Genomic DNA, 18,260 nt, shown 5'->3' on the forward strand with positions numbered 1-18,260 from the left:
GAGAAATCTGAGGATTCTCGGTAAATTTCAAAATCGTGGGGAGCTATTATGGAGCGCCTAAAATTAGCGAGCGTTACAGTTGGGGAATACGTTTCTTAGAAAGTGCCACGCATATCTGCCCGGCGTCTTGTTCCTTAAATATTTTTATCTTTATTAATTCCTTCCCTTATCAAAATTGGTGATGCACGAATTTTGTTGCAATGAGCGAATGATATTGATAACTCGGTCCGGAAGAGTCGTTGGTGTCCGCTCTTCCAAGCTCTAGTGCGTATGACGAAATATATGCCATTTCAGTTGCCATATTCACGTGGAAAAAGAAATTAAATTGTGGAATTTTTTAAATTAGCCATTTTAAATTCATGATGTCCATCTTTATGTCAGTTTAAAAAAATATTATTCCCAGTTGCTATTGATTTAATATTTCATCCAATGATATTCATCAATAGTATTTCCCAGTTTCTGATCGGAATCCCAAGCATTGAAATGGTGGATGAAACAGGTAAGCATGCTGCTTAGTGGGGTTTCTAAATTTTATAATAGCGGTTGATGTTTGCGTTATATTCATTTGGACTACCTTTCTCGGTTTCGGGGCTTCCATATAAAAAATGCTCTGATTTTGGACTGGAACGCAGCACTGAAAATCCATCGTAGTACATATGAATCAAGGTAAAATTTACGTCACAATATATAATTTATGAAAGGATGAAATTAAATCATGAATTAAGTACTTCTTTTTCCATCGTTAAATTTTGGTCACTGAAGCCAACCAATCATTTTGGTGTAACTTATAGATGCTAGATGCTTGGTGTTTCTGTCATAAATGCGTGACATGGCATTTATAATTTTGATCCCGGCACTTGTGGTTGTGCTAAAACCTGAACTGGTTTAAATGTTATTATCTCTTCGGTAGAGATAAGAGTTGGGAGTAACGTAGTTATCGTTTTAAAGTAATATTGTTGTTCATAATATCCTTAAATTTCTTACAAGTATCCGTGGAGTATTTAAAAAAAGCCTCGTATTTGAATCTAATGGGAATTCCTAAAATTAATTTCGATGTCTGGTATTTTATCTTATGTATGTATATAATATCATCTATAATAATCACATATCAATATAGTTCACTTTCGTGGTAGCAATATGTGACTCATAAATTAGAACCTTCTTGAAAAATTTTATGTTAGCATAAGTTTCTATATTCTTTAAAGGTCTGATATCTCGAAAAAAAAACTCACGTGCATCTCATTGTTAGTCCCCTCGTATGCTGACCATTGTAAAAAATAGTCTCGTTGATCATTCTCTTCTGTTGAAGTTTTCTTTCTTCAATGTATTTATGGAGAAAAAAACAATTTATTAGGGATTGTTTTTACTTAAAATCGCATTTATTTCATCTTCTCTTTTCCTATTGGCCATGTAATATACACCGAAATACGCCAGAAATAACGAGTTTGCGGTAACTATGATCGGTGTGTGTGTATTTCTTCTTCCAATGGTGTGTTTGGATTAAGATGGATACCAATTATATAGAAAAAAGAATAAGATTCATGAAAAATGTATAAATATGCTTGCGTGTATTGAATACAGCTGTAGAAAAATATATTCATTTCAATAAAAATCAAATGCTCAACTGTTTCTGAGTCTCAAGTGGAAGTAGTAGTGAAACGAATGTAGGTACTGATTTTATTCTTTATTTAGGCGATTTAAATAATAATAGTTGAACGTCTTTTGTCCATGAAATATTATTTTTAATGCTATGATGGAGCGTTACACAATACTCTAGGTTGCAGTTTCTGTGATTGCCATTATAGTCATTGAAATAATAGCTCAGTGGAAGGTATAAAGAACAATGGAATACTAGATAGCGAAGAATTTTCGTATTTGCTTATGATGTTGTTTTCGATATCAGCTTCGAAGTTGGGCAGAGAAGTGCTTTGAACCCGAGAAATTCGCATTACCTTGACCGCGTTTTCTCAGCAAGCTCACGTGGAAAGTATGTGTTTTGTATAACATAAGTTTTCTCTCTACTCCGTCGAATGCTTAAAGATCTCTTTTCTTGCTGTTTTCATTACACCTTTTCGACTACAAGATCTTATTTACCCATATGTTTTGGAAAGAAGTACTGCTATATAATGCGCAGCACATAATTATAGGTTAATCGACCACAGGTGATCAAGATTTGAAATTACTCGTTCTTGAAGTGATTGAGTGCCCTGAATCCAAGTCTGATTGCTTTTAATGCGCCATCGCGTCAGTATTTTTCAAATGCCTTTCTGACTTACAGTATATAAAATATCCGTTTTGGAATATTTTAGTAGGTGAGTATCACTGGTAGAATACTGACCGACTTGTACATTCGTATTTCGATGGTGCATTACCTTCGCCGTTTGTATTGTAAAATTATGTTATATACTGTATTTATATAGTTACTATTCCTCCGTGGAAGACCTTTCCGGGATTTCGGAATGGGCATTTATAGAGAGGGAATAGGGCTTTGCTACATATTTGTGATTAGGTTGCATGATTCTACTCCAACAGCTCAGACTATAAAAAAAGCGTGTTTAAGTCCTTTTAGCCTAGCTTACGAAATCCTGACGCGTACTGCAACTATGAAGTCAAAATTGGATTCAGCGCTATTAACCGAGAACCAATGTTTTGGTAATCTTCTTATCAGATTTATTTGTAAACTTTTATTATTGTTCTGCTGTGGCAAAGTTAACGGTCCTCTGCGTTAAGATTCGGTTTTTGCGGTAAAAAAGGTGAAATCTATCGTGCTATATTACTGTACCGTAATCGAACATTTCCCTAGTCCACTAATGATTACAGAATTTGGATACTTCTAAGTGGGTGTAGTGCTCTTTTGTGCACCATGGTATGAACAATTTTATTGCTCGTCTTCACAAAAAAGCAGTTATTCATTAGATTATTTACAATATGATATACCTACATTGAGACTATAACGTGCTGGATATAAACGTGTCATTCTCTCGCCTTATGTGAATGTCAATGTGGATGATAGGCAGTATTGGCTTTGGTGATTTTTTTTCTTTTTCACTGTGATGTTCTCACTTCCCATGTCGTAGCTGTTGCGTCTACATCCTCGTGCTCATAATCGTGTTGAAATAGACGGCAAACAGAAGCACTTAACCTGTGAATTTCTGCGCTCATAATAACAACATCTTTTCTATTTTTTTATATTAAGTGTATCATTTTTAGTATTTCAGTGTCAACGTTGCTGTCGAGAATGTTTGCTTTCGTTTTTTAGACGCTGAATGTGTTAGTGAATTTAACTTCCTATTGTGTGCCAGAAAAAAGTTTTGAAACCTTTGATTTATAGTGAGTTATTTCCATGGTGATTGACGTCACGAGCAAGTATCACTGCCGGCGATACGGCCTGTTTTCATTTGAATTTTTTTGTTCATCAGTTTTTTCAGATCCTTCTCTACTGATTTTTTTAGCGAAAAGAATTGCCTTATAACCTTGCTGCTGAAAACATACTGCAATAGCTTCTCATGGCGTCCGAGAATGGTTACAGGTGATATGGAATTTTAGTTATTTCACACTTTGGAAAGACAAAGGTTAATTTCTCTTGAGCGTTACTCAAATTTTATCTATAAACAGTAAAAAAATAAATATATGTATACATTTTTCCCATTGGATGGCCAAGAGCGTGGTAGCCCAGTGGGTAGAGCTCGAAGGGTCCGGGTTGAAATGTCGAGGGAAGCCTTTGGACACCCCCAAAAAAATCCTCGAAGTGCGAGGTGGCCCAGGGAAAGGAACCATCCTGAATGCGTGATATTCACTCGCCTGTGACTAAGTCTGGGGTAAGCTCTACCCTCGCCTACCAAAACCAACCTTCGGGTTGAATCACTGAGTGAGTGAGTGAGTGATGGCTAAGAGGAAAATCATTTTGGCTCAAAACTTTGAAGTCCAGCGCACCTCTATAATCTCCACCTCTTGATATCTGGGTAATATTCCGAATCGACTGATATAAGGGAAACCACGTGACACGATAAGACGCGTGTAGTTCATGTCAGGCAAATGCGCGCTGGTGGTGTTGATTGATGTGCTTTTCTAAGCCTTTGTTTATCCCTAAAACACACTTCGCTCGGCGGCCTCGCCTAAGTGGATTACCGTTGGCGTGAAAGATTGTCTCCTACCATTGATGTCGCTGTTCATATGCACCTTTCGCTTTTGACATAGCGATCGTCGCCAGATGTTTCTGAGGCCTCATGGAGGTTTACCCGTCTATATTGGTGACAACTTGCAAACGACCACGACAGTTCCTGCTTGATTGTGTATTTTTATTACATTATATACATGGCCACTGTGAAATGGCAACTGTATTTTATATGTGGTTCTCTTTCTTTAAAATAAAATAAAAATAATACTTATGACAAATGAGAGTACTATGTGTATTTTTTTTTAAGAGTATGAGTGGAAAATCTTAATGGAAGCTGGTTATTAGTGCATATGCACTCAGTATTTCAGTAGACCGTTCTGGGGCGTTCGATACAATGGCTCATTCGGGCGTTCGTCTTCTGGTTAGGATTACTAACAAATTCATTTTCTGGTTTACGTTAGTGTTTGTAACTATATTCGCTCAGTGATTGGATTTTGTTACGTGCAAGGTCGTAGCCGTGAAGATTTATTGTATAAAAATTACTAATGTTATGAAATTGTTACTTGGCCAGTGAGCAACCGCTTGACCGTGGGAATACTCATAGTATTTTATTCCGGGTCGTCGGAGACGTTTATGATCAAGTGAGGACCGAAATAGAGTTGTATTTCGCTTGAGCGCCTAAGCGGGCACTCAGAGAAGGGACCGGAAGTTAGCTGAGTCACAAAAGCTCCAACTACTGGGGCTGCCTGGTTAAAGAGGCGCTGCAGAAGAAGGTGAATAGGGAGGCTAGGAATCAAGTCTTTATATGGCCCTGAGATCGTACTAGTTCGTTTGTGTGGCGCGAGCAAATGGGTATAATTTATTGCCGCCATAGGAATGCAGTCTACATTGGGCGTAGGACGCGAGGAGGCCAAAATGCCGCTCTACAATTGACATAAGGTGCAAGAAATATGGTGAAGTGTCTACCTTATGGCTAGCTTACAGCTTATCAGAACTCGTAATTACTGGGACTGGAGCAAGTGCGGTGTCTCCCCACACCGAAGTTGGGTGGCAGTCAATGACGTTGACCGTAGTCGTATCTATTAAGTTTAAGAGCTTCTTCAGGCAAGCATTGAGTATTTGTATAAATTAAATAAATAAACAGCTGATTTAATTTTAAATCCGCTGGTTGTTTATTTAATTTAAATTAATGTTATTTTATGCGAAATCCGATCAACGCAAAAGTCGCGATGAAGTACCCAGACTGATTCCGTATCCGTCTTCGTTTGAATTATGGCGTACTCATTCCGATGGGGATGATAAGGGAACCATCTCTCGGAGGTTAACTTCCTGGTTAATTGCTACAAATTACAATTACTAATTGGTTAAGGGTGCCCTTCACACTAAATCCCCTTGATTGCAGTGGAGTATCAATGAACTTTACTTATCCATGGGCTTAAATCCACAGTGAAAAGGAAGTTTTAAATAAGAACGAACAAAAGCTAGTTATCTTTTAATAAAAATTTGTGGAGAGACTGGGCTCCTGTCCCGACCGAAACCCGTCTGTTAATCACGATCAGGTCCAGCTTAAGTCGTGATTAACAGACGGGTTTCGGTCGGGACAGGCGCCCAGTAGTCTCTGCATTGAAGTGGCGAGTCCCTGTCGCCATTTGACCGAAGTCACTGATCTTACGTACTCCCACTGCACTCCTTGCTGCATTATCCGCATGATCACTGTTTTGTTGCTGTAACCAGGAGTGTATTTAGTGGAAGCCCGTGCCCGTCCCGTTTGAACCAAGCTTGGTTGGAAGTTTGGTTGCCATCGGCTTTCGAAACTGTCCGCATCAGGGCAATGAACGCAGAGAGATCCATATATTTCGATTATTTAACATGTAGTATTTGCTCTCGCGAGGAGTAGCCTCCAAAAAGTTACGAATTCTTACATGGTCTCGATATGAATTTCATTTTACAGCCGTATTCATGGATTTTTTCCCCGTGTACAGATCGCTTTGCCGTCAGCTTCTATGTAAACCCTATTTAAAGTCGTGACAGCGCATTTATTAGCTGACTTGAGAATCCTCTAATGTAATGTTTGTGGTTCTGATCTTCTGGGTGGTGGACTGTGGTGGGGGGGGGGGTGAGTTTTCTTGGTTAGGGGATGGGATTTGTATGGGAAGTTCCCGCGGGAAGCCTTTGCCTTGGGGTTTTCTCATTTAGATTTTTCACGTCTTACGGCATCCTTCCGACGGCTTACGCCCATTGTAGACTCGGCAGAACGGCCCCCGCGGTACTAGGTCCAGAGCTGCAGTGGGCGGGGCCATCGAGAATCGATCTCTTGCCGGAGCCAGCGATGGATGCACCTCAGACGTTACCCCAAGGCTCCGCAGACACGAGGTGCTTCCCAAGAATAGTCACTTTCCCTCACCCGCGAGGGTGTCTGTATGCGTACCAGAAAACACAATCGATACTCCAATCAAGGGTTTGAGCGATTTTTTTTCAGTCTGGTTAGTGTTGTCAAACGGAAATGATTGGACGCGTGAGTCAGTCTGATTGACCATCGAAGGGAGACTTTTTCCATCCTCCCAGAACTTTCGCTGTGGATGCGAAGGCTCTTCGGCCCTCGGCTTCGCCTTACTAAGAGCTTACTTATTTGTGTAATTAAAACGAATGATTTTTAAATGACGCTAAAGGTAATATTTTTGACCAAATCTACTTCTTCTATCCTAATAAGAGCTGATATATGCCGAGTATTCCGAAAATACTGCTGATATTGGGGAGAAAATATTGTTGGTAACTTTGATGTTGGCTTATTAAGACGGAACACGCTTACAGGTTGCTGACAATATTTATTCTTTCTTATAAGGGGTTTCGCAAATCCACCGTAGCCAGTGGATTTGCGTAAAACCAAATTGGTGAATAGAAAATTTCCTTAATATAGCTGTAACTGTTGGGGCAGTACAATAGCTCATGTGGAATTATGTCGTTTTAGGTCCCCCAGTTCATTTCATAACTTCCATCCAGCGCTCCCCTCCTTCAAGAATTTGTGCCCACACCTCAAGAAACCCTAAATCCACCTATGAATGATCCTCCGCCGCCCTTGACCTATTTATCACTGGTAATTATCTTTTTCGAGGCTTGAAAATAATTATTTTTTATCATAATGATTTACAATATATGAATGCTGAAATAGTGTGACAAATTTTTAAATACTTTGAGTTCCCGATTGCTTGACTAACATTGGCAACATTCTTATCTTCTTCCTAAAGGGCATGGCAGGGATCCACCGGAAAGGCGACCATTGAGTGTTAAATGAGCTAAAGATTGTTTTGGCTTGAATTGTATTCAGTGATACCCCTCCAAACCCTCTTCCTGGGCCGTTGACGCTCAAAATTTTCTTATTTATGTCTACGATTGAGGAAGCTGATTATTTCTTATTACATAATCCTAGTTTCCTGGTTATAGTATGCGTCTTTCGCATTAATCGCATGCCTAAATTGCTCCATGGTTGCAATCGTGTCCAAACTTGTTCTGTGACAGTGATTCCAGAGTACACGCGTTGATTGCGTGGAGCAGTGACCACAGGAACGTGGCAGACTGTGTATCTTGAGCTACAGCTCGCATGGTTCGTCACCGCCTCTTTCATCTGCTGATTTGCATTCTGCTGGGGGCGTTGACACTTGAAGTGGGCCGATTTTACGTGAAAAGTCAATATCTTATCGGTTGACCGTCGTCCAAAGCCCGGGGATTGAAAAAGTGCATCGCAATCTCGGCCTCGTTTGGTTTCTTTTCATTTTTCTGTTTTTCAAATTATTATTTTATTTCATACTTTAACCCCAGATTTCCGAAATTAGTAATCGTTCGGGACAATGAAAGAATGGACATAAAATGTAAATGGCAAATCAAATACATTGCGTATGAATGTCTTGTGTTCTTCGAAAGAGCTTTCACTTTCTACTTTTATCTCTGTTGAAATGATCAAAATAGTAGTTCTTGCTGATTGCTTTATATATCCTCGTCATCTTACACGATGCAAAAATAGTCTTGAGGTGTCTATCATACCTTTTTTTGCAGTGGCTTCATACGCACCGTGTCTGTAAATATTGTACCTCATTTTCTTTGTTTTGTGTAGTCTATTCCACCCTCAAGTTGCGATTTGCGTTATCTTGTTTTTTCTTCCTCTCAGTGTGAAGTCACCCGAGTTTTTCGCTGCCTTCGAATTTTCATTTTATAATGCATTAACTGAAGGTAGCCTAATAGCCACTGTGTTCTTGTCGTGTTAGTTGAGCGCTGCTTACGTTTCATTGTAAACTGTTGGTCCTAAAAAAAGGCCTATTCTTTTTACTACTCAAGTACGCAAATTTATACTGTATTCAATAGTATAGGCTAGCAAATCCCGCTGATAAAAATATATTTAAGGAGCTATTCATGGTGCCTGTGATTTATTGTGCTTACCGACTCCATAATTTAATAAATATTTTTTCGATTTAAAACGTCGTTTATCCTGCCCCTTCATTTTTATAATAATTCCTTAATTAAGAAAGCAGTGATTATTAAGCATAATTTGTTAGTCTTTTAGTCGTGTTATCACCTCAATATCATTGCTTATTCTGGGGGCTGTAAGTAATATTTTATGGTTTATAATATTTTTTCGTAAATTCCATGACCCTTTAGCTGTTTCGCAATATACCTAACATATCGTTTGTCTCTTGAATAATTTCGTCGGTTGGGATAAAATTTAACTACTAAAAACCTGAAAGAGTTAGGTCAAATATCCGGAAGTATATACCTTATCAGCAGCTCGGAACATTACACAGTTATAAGAAAGGATTTTCAAGGTCGCGGTTACATCATTCAATGCTAATCGACTCCATGTTCCATGGGACGTGTTGCGCATCTGTTTCTCTCGTTCATTGGCGTTGTATTTCTGTGGCAGGTTCTGTTATACCCGGATCATTATCTGGGAACTAAAATATATTATTTGGGAACTAAAAATATATTGTAATTATATTAACCTTTGTGATCTGTTGTGAACGATTGCCTCGAAGAAGAGGAAGTTCGGGATGTCAACTTATTTTTTACGAAGTTTTTCACGCATGAAGATATGGATTGTTAGAGTACTTGTGGTTTTTGGTGTTAAATGCGAGAAAATCGGCAACTTCTCTTATAGATCAATAGGCCGCAAAAATAGGCTACGTGCGACGTTTTAGTCTAGGTCAATCCTGCAGTTTATGCATCCGGTGCGACGTATGGCCCCTTCCGGAAAGGCTACGCAAGCAATTCGTTCCCAACAGAATGAATATTCCATCTGCATTGGCGTAAGTTTTAATGAAGAAAATGCCATTATGGTAATGTTGCACCATCGAGGCTATTTTTATGCCCAAGGCATCATTTCTCCAAGTTTTCTCAGTCAATTTTTCTGTCCATACGCTATTCCCGAACTTCGTTAGATATGGAATTATATTAATGGTAGATTTAGTGTGTGTAACTGTATTCGTAAATTTAGTTTGTTAAGAGGAACGGTTGAAAATGTGTTTCTTTTGTTGCCCAAGTCTGCAAGCCGTGCATTGTTTTTGGAGCATGCATAACTGCCGCTGAGAATGGATGAAGAAACGTTCTCTACTCGAGTTCGACATAAATCCGCACTTAATTTTAATCATTTTTTGATTGATAGCAAAATATTCATTTGTGTATGTACTGATAATCTTTTAAACCGTGATTGTGGCGGTATACTATACTCAAGTATGATCTAAATTTCGTGGTCAAGTACGATCTTCAACTCCATATCAGGAAATGAGTTGACTTGGATTCTGATCACGCTTAATCTTTATATATTTCTTTGGTTGTATTTCGTTATTTACTGTCATGTTAAAAGATTTTGCGAAATCATTTTGGTTATTTGAGTGATTATTTGTTCTATGAAACACCAGATTGGAATTTGCTTACTATTTTAAAATATATTATTGCTATATGCTAGCAGTTCCTACTCCTTAGCGGCGAAAGAAGCGGAATAAATGCCCTGAATTGATTTGGTCCATTTCAGCGCCTCTCTCCTCACACAAAGAATTAATTTTATTTTGATCTTAACTCACTTACTTTCATCAAAATGTCCATGAGGAGTGCTTTGTGAAGAGTTTTAGGCGGGAATATTAAATGGACGTGAATCATGTGTGGTGGGAGCGTGGTGGGATCGTGGTGGGTGAAGGGTCGTCAACCGTGAGAGGGAGAGTAGATAGCGCGCTCGGGATGGAGGCCGTGGTTCTGCAACCGATTGCTTTTCACGGCGCGGTGGTGTTACGGCATCGGAGAGGTGGTGTGATGAGCCGCGTCACTCGGACCCTGTGGTGGGAAAGGCCGTGGATCAGCGCAGCGGCGGTCAACTGCCTGAGAGAGTAGGGGTTATCTGCGCACAACCTCCTCATCCTTGACTCCGAGACCACGTTTCTTTGCTCCGTCGTCGTCCGATGCTCCGGCCGGTTGCCACCAAAGGTGTTCCCTCCGTGAGCCGCACGTAGTCACCATGGCCACCAGAAGAGGTCGCCCGCCCGTGCCCATGAGACTACTCGACGTCTCGCGGCCGGTTTTTGCATCATGCCCACCCCCACATGCCTTGGTGACAGTGAAATCCTGCGATATATGCGTATCAAGCGTGTTTATAAATGGGAAGGGGGCGAGGGCGCCCGCATTCCCTTCGAAATGAGTAAATTAAATAAAAAAGGTTATGACTGTTGTGTAAATTTGTTTTATGAATCATGCGCGAGGTCATGGCCACGACAAGCAGTGATACTCCTTCCTGTGCATTATTATTCTTGTATACTACTTCATTCATTCACACGAAATGTGTAATGGATAGTCCATGTAATGGTCTACATATCCATAAATTGCTTTTTTTGCGCTTTTTCGACAATTTTTCTCTCCAATTCTGGCCGTCCTCGGGCGATAACGCATAACATAAGTGAATGTTTCATTGATGACTCTTGAGTTGAAAGCGTGTCGTATTTCACCTGCCTGAGTTCCTCCAAGGTCACTGCCAAGTGATGAACCTTGACGTAAATAGCATTGCATTTTCCCCTCTTTATTGCTCTCTGTCATCAAATGGCCATGAGATGAGTTGACCAATCTACCTAGTGTAATAGTAGATGTCGTCTTCGTCTTTTATGTGGTATCGCCGGTTTAGGCGAAGGCGATAAGGTCTCATTGACGGTTCTCTTCTGGAGTCCATTTGGTGCTCTTTTCTGTTTATTAGATGCGTCCAAGGAAATCACTCGAAGATAATAGGAAGAGGGCGTCATACTTTCATGTTCAGGTATAAAGCGTCTTACTGTTACTAAGCCTACGACATAGTTTTTGTAAATAATTTTATTTTACTCTATCTGCATCTTATGCATCGCAGAACTATCAGTACAGCGTTTTATTCGCAAAACTCGTTTTTAGTTATAGTTATTCTGTTTAAGTGTATTTTATTTGCTTGATTTTCTCTTAAAGCTAAAAAATTTGAAAAACTGTTTCCTAAAAGTTTGTATCTCATTGTTGTTCTTTCCGAGAACATCTTAACTTGTCCGTCAATGCAGGATTTTTTTCCGTCATTAACGATTTTTTTTACCGATGCCAGTGAAGTTCAGAAGTCCATAAAATTTCCGTGTATTGCGTCTGCATTCAATATTTCATTTCTGAAATATTGATTCTTCGACTGTTTTAGTATGCTGCTGCCTGATTGATTTATAACTTAAAATGCATCTTTACATCTTTTTATGAGTCTGCCTTTCGTGCTCTTTCCAACAGTGTGTTGTCTCTGGCCATTCTAACAAGTCTTTTTTCAACCAATCTTAGACTTGAGTTCGATCTATGTATTTTATCGTGCATGTGTTCACGTGTTTATAGCCTTCACCTGCAGTCCTTCTCTATAATATCCTCACTGCAGACTATCCTTCAACGTCTGCCGGTGTGTCCTCCCAAATAATATCATGTCCGCTGTTTCTAGCTTTCGAGTTCATTTTTTCGTTTTGCCTAAGTAATTTCTTTCGAAATATTAATAGGAAAATGCGCGTAGTACAAAAAATATTCCTGGTGGTGAATATGTTCTATCACTCCCTTTTCGATTCATTTTTAGCTCAACATTTTGTGCCTTCGGAATATTGGAATTTGCAATGACTAAGTCGCGAGAATATTTATTGAAATTTGATCCAAACCTCATCTTTTTCAAGCGCTGCCGTTTTTGTGTGTGGTTGTATATTGATGAAAAGTGAATCCATATTTAATCGAATGCTGTAACCTGTCTCAGCATCGGTTCGAATAATATCCCGGAAACCCCAACATCTGATGTGTGGTATGTTGCCCTGTCTGTAAAAAAAAAACTAAAAAAACTTTAAAGGTAATCAGCCCATGGTATCCATACCTGCAGAACCAATTGGTGTGCGTTATCGTGAGAAATTTTATGTCCGATGGAAATATTCTCGGGTAACACGAGTGGGATCGTGGAAGCGCATGTATGCGACGATCATTGATTTTCGCTGCTCGTGAGAGACGGGATGGCCCGAAATTTTATTCATGTCGCCCACTTCTTGTCTTTGGTTTATAGAGAGTGGTTTTGCGGTGATCATTGTGGGTTCAGATCTAATTTACACTTACCAGGCCTAGATTTTCAAGATCATGTGTGAATCCTCGATAAGTATAGACAATAGTTACTACACTTTAAAAGTTCATGTAAGTTCATGTACATTTTGTTCACCTAACCTAATCATTGTAATGAGCATTTGATATTTAATCTGAAATGTAGAATTCTATGCACATTTAACCGTGATTAGATTGGAATGCTTTGTAAAATAGAAGCTCTTGTAAAAAATGTTGCCTCTCGAGGTGTGAAAATATCCTCAGAGCAAAAATTATTTGCCCTTATTCGGATTTTATCCTGCATCTCCCGAATTCACGCCCTCTTCAATCACCCAGGCATCTCATTCCTTGCAGAATTATGTTGGCTTAAGAACACAGGATGGGTTTTCTCAATTTAAATGCATTTGCCGGTGACTCAGTAAAGGTACGCCGCCGGCTAATATGCGGTTAATATTTAAGGACGTTAAGAAATTTTACGACCTTCTTGGAGGTTAGGGAAGTCAAAGTTTCTCTCGCTCTTGACCTTGGCTCAATGAAAAACGAATGACACCTAAAAAATTTCCATCCGACCATGATTATGGAAGCTCTGAGTGTTCTTTGGTACTCCTCTCTCTAGTAAACATTCTTATTTTATATATCGCGGTTGCATGCGAGTAACGGTAAAAGGAAATCGTGTCTATTATATATGGGAATCTCTTTCAAGAGTTGGGATCGAAATTGTTGGTCACTCAGGGAAGGTTATGTGAAACAGGTCTTCACAATTGCTTTTGTAACAATCATGACTATTGTGCGGGCAGAAAGTATCATGCCGCCAGTATCGTATATTTGTCTTTTAAGTTGCCTTAATTTTGGGGCAGTAAGGCGTGACTTACAGTGAAGATGTGCCCATTTTTTTATTAATACCAATCCATTAAGTAACATTTTGGTGTCCGTTGTTTTCATATAGAGAAAATTGTGATACTTTTGCGTATAAAACTTTAAAATTTAAATTATAATTTTTTTCAAATTTATAAATATTTTGCTTGATAATTTATCAAAGATGAGCGGAAATGGATTTTTTAATGCTGATACAACGTTTTTACTTCTTTGCTTCTCATTGTATTAATTTCATTTAGCGCTCCACGTATTCATTGTTTGAAAACACTCGCTTTACTTTTGAAGGCCCCTTTGCCCACGCTTCAATAAAAACAAAATATTTGGGCTCAGAAAATATGTTTCCACTCGTAATCAACGGGATCATTCAGATATAAGTGGTTCCTTACGTATCTGGTGCTGCTTGTTCTTACCTATCACGATTTTATATCACCTTTATTTGATATTACTCCATAGAACAAGTAGTCTCTTTGGAACCACCCATGGTGCCGTGTTTGTTTGCGTGAAACTTTAGGTACGCGTGGCATATTTTCACCTCCCCCACTCTAAGTTATAATTGGTTTTTAATTCTTTCTTCTGTGCTATAAAACCTGTAAGTCATATGGTCTAATTATATCCGTAATCTTAGCCTCTCGTTTTAACTTCGAGTATTTAGAGGCTCCTAAACCAGTCTCTCGTACTATTTTTTCTCGTTTGGCAGGTTTTTTTTTAAATAGCCGAACGCGTTTATTTCCTTCGTATTTTATCAAGCTAACAGGTTTACTCTTCTTGATTTGGTGCGTGCGTGGCACTATAAATGCGGCTCCAAAGAATGGCCAACTCCAATCAGAAGTATTGAACTTGGCTCACCGTAAACTTAATTTGCAATTGTCTCCATCATCGTGATTATCTTAAGAATGGCGTCTTTCCAAATTTCATGTATATATCTCTTGCTTCAATTCTAGTACGTTGGCATATCTGCGTAGCGCGCAGGTAATTTTAATAATTTGCTAATTTTGTTACTGTGGAGGGAAAACTTTTTTATGTATAGTAATAGTTAAAAACCCTGTCTTAAATGAGGATATTTGGACAATGATTTTCTGCATATTGAAGAAAATAAGGTACATAAATTGTTCCGTAAAATACTATTCTCCGGTCTTTCAAAATTCATTCTCGTCTTCAGCTAATGAGTAACAGAAAATCCTCCGTTTCCTATTCCTTTGTGTGTCTGAAACTCCTTCGCAAATCGTTAAAAAATGTTGCCTGTTATCGCTCTCAGAAATTCACCATTGTGCCTAAATGGTAAGAATGTTATCAGAGGATGTGAATTCAAATCTGATTAGTTAAGGACGAGCAAAGAGGTGCGTTTTACTGCTTTTAACTCCTCTCACGACTGTCTGCTTCGAATAAAACTGTGTTATCGCGTACGTGATTTTCACGATGATTATATGTTTTAATTGCAGTGCTACTCGGGAAATGTGACCTGCGGTATAGCAGGTTGAGTCATTTTTCAAGGCTTTGGGTGATTATGGACGGTATTTTTCAGTATTCTGGAATGCTGTAGCTCATAAGAACTTGTAATTGAAGATGATCGAGCTTTTTCAAGTTTTTTTATCTAAGCTCGTACAGCATTTAATAGATTGAGCGTGTGAAGGTCTCCAACAATACATCGTGGAGTTATCGAATGGTTGTGGATGGGATTGCATCCCTACAAAAACCTTGGGGCTAATTATGCGTGACTGTGGCGAGTCTCTTTCGACATAGAGGAAGAAACATTCAGCTGGTTAATCCGTCTATATTATTCAGCTGTGCTTTTTTGGTTCATCTCAGCTCACGTCATCCGCGATTTCATCAGCACTTCACCCATAATTTCTTTTATTTTACGCAGTAAATAGTTCTTTAAATTAGAAACTATAATGTAATTGCTGTTGTTTTCGTAAGCATTACCCGCCGAAAGTTTCCCTTTGGCTCTTATATTAGTCTCTATTTGAGAAACTGGAAAGTAGGCAATGCTTGGCGGGAATAGGCTGTGGGATTGTGCAAGGCATGAGGAAGGAGAGTGGTTAATTATAATTAATCGTATCCAAGGAAGTCCGATCGTATCGAATCACTAAGTTCAAAGGCCGATACACGTTTTGCAAAACGAACATCACCAGTTATGGGATGAGTTAGTCTCCCCTCTCGTAGAGATATGCAGATTATCTGCGTTTAATTCCGTATTTTTTTATCCTCGTGGTGGATCTTTTAAGACAAGGTCACCCGATATCCATGACGGTGCTTGCTAGGAGAAGACGATATACGTGAATGCTGACATAATTTTTCATGTCGTAGGCGTGGTTTTCTTTAAGAATCCCGCCACTCATAGGTTGTAGAGCGCGAAATCCTTATGTTTTGATGTGGTAATCTGAGTTAATACTACTAGAAGGTACAACTGCTGATGCCCAACTCAAAAATTCCGACCAGATTGATTAGGAAAAGAGGAATAAGACAGGCTCTCCTCGATTCGTTTTTTTTTCTTTTTTATCTTAAAAATAACTCGTTTATCGACTTGCAAGAGGAGAAACTTGAATGACCGTCACTTTTGACGGAAGGTCTCCATAATACTCTCAATTGTCTTTTCCAGTCTTAAAATACATCCCCAATTGTGGTCAATTTGTTTACATAGTTGTTTTCAAAATTTAAGTTCAGGTAATCGCACCGAATATCTAATTTGTGAGTCGAGTTTTCCTATTCCTGCTCTCTGTGGAATCGAACCATTTTCATGCACAGCGTATTTGAAGGAAGCAGAAAATTGTGCATAGTGATGAATAGAGAAAAATAATTATTCCATCCGATGTTTCGATGAACGGAATCTATGCCAGCAAATTTGTGAAAGTCAAGTTCATTGTGTAATACCTCAGCGAATAAGTAATCCAACCGAAGAATTCTTCAGATCACGAAAATCTACGCTTTTTTCTGGACTCAGGTTTTCTTTTAACGAGTTTTTTTTCAGTGGATGCGGTGATTTTATGAAGCTGTAAATATATTTGCTCGAGCTATCATAATTTCCCAGTTCATGACTTCGATAAGAGGTATCTATTCGCAGTTTTTTCACTTTCTTTATTTTCCCCCTCCCTAAATCACGACTATGAGTGTATAAAATGCTCTCTAAGCTTAATCCTTAATTTTTCTGCCGTGATAAGATATTTATTGCAGCAGGTAAACTAATTCCAGATTTGTTGAAGTGTTCCGGCTGTATTTGAAAATGAAAAAAATAAGGTTCTCCCATAGGAAAGTGGAGCGACTTTTAAGTGAAAATGTAGATGTTCTATTTCCTCTCGAATAGGCCGAATCGTGTATTAAATAATGCTTGAAAATTATGAGCTTTTGATGAAAACGACGTTTTCAAAACTCCTTCCTACTATGTGTCATATTTCGCTTAATAGGGTGGTTTCCTATTATTTTTTTATTGCCTAAATTGAAAGATTATTACTCCTGGAGTACGTATTTCACGCTTTTAGATTTTTATATGACGTTATCTATTTTTCGCGATTAAATGAAAAGTGAAAATTTTCAAGCGCGAAAAAACGCGACGGGTAAGTATGAATGCCGGGAAAAACTCCGCGTGACGTCGTTCTGGTTCCCGCTGCCGCAAGTGAGGTGACCTTGGGGCGAGGCTCTGAGCGCTGATACGATGCAGGATGCTGGCAGATAGCGCTTAGTTTAAATAAGGCTTATTGACACCCTATCAAACGAAGAAATCCTTCCGACCTTAGCCAGTTTTATTAGGTGATTATTAAGACATGTTTCCCTGAGCTCTGTGCCTCATGCATGAATTGGTAACCTCAGACGATGTAAAACTCCTATCCTCTCTTGTAGAAACTAGGTCCCTGTGACGTCACGTGGAGTGGCATCGCATGGGCGCCAATCTGGCCTTTTCCAAGTGAGGATAAAATTGGCCCTTGCCATTCGTCTAAACCGGTATTTCTAAAACCAAATAATTTGTTTATTATGAATACACAAATGGTGGGTAACGAATCGCAATCAATGCCTTTCGTTTTCTTTGATGAAGGAAACTACCCTATTGTCCCTGGTTTTTGATGCTCTCGAGCAGCTTGAGATGTAAATAAGACTGCGGGACCTTCACTTTCAAGACCGTATATTCCTCTCCTTAGTAACACCTTTTTGCTTTGCGAACGTGAAGGTGTTGCGAACTATATTTTTTACATAGCGATGGTACTTCGCCATCTTAACCGGAGTCATGTTAAACAGTGGAAAGAGGATCCTTACGTTTTGATATGTTTATAAGAGTTTGTAAAATTTGGAGGTAACTTTTTCATATTTTCTCCTTATAATTGTACTTCACCATCTTAACAGTGGTCGTATGTCATGCCTCACTTGGGTACTGTGAAAGTCAATTCACTTTGTAGTTTTAGAGATATTTAGCTTGATTTCATTCGCCCTATTATAATTGAGACGGAAATAAATGGTGTATTATGTTTTAAATTTTATAAACCTTTGGGATATGTCGTTTCGGCTTGCGAATGTGATTTCGACGTGGATTATCGTCGTCATCCGCGAAATCACTGTGCACCCGATGCGATCGACGTAATACTAATTCTTGTGGGAAAGGGAGGCGCCGCCGTAGGGTGGAGTGGGAGGCGCAAGTGGGGAGGGGAATGTAGAGAATGGTGGGGGAGCGTGGAGGGGAGTAGAGTGGATACGT

At 39.1% G+C, this 18,260-nt stretch overlaps 1 protein-coding gene across 2 annotated transcripts in view; it reads left to right on the top strand.

Annotated features, from left to right (window-relative positions):
• LOC124157197 (ATP-citrate synthase) overlaps positions 1–18,260 on the top strand; it is a 75,486-nt gene that overhangs the window by 26,253 nt on the left and 30,973 nt on the right. The gene's annotated exons all lie outside the window — the stretch shown is intronic.

The sequence above is a fragment of the Ischnura elegans genome, chromosome 4 (assembly GCF_921293095.1).
Source record: "Ischnura elegans chromosome 4, ioIscEleg1.1, whole genome shotgun sequence".
NCBI lineage: Eukaryota > Metazoa > Arthropoda > Insecta > Odonata > Coenagrionidae > Ischnura > Ischnura elegans.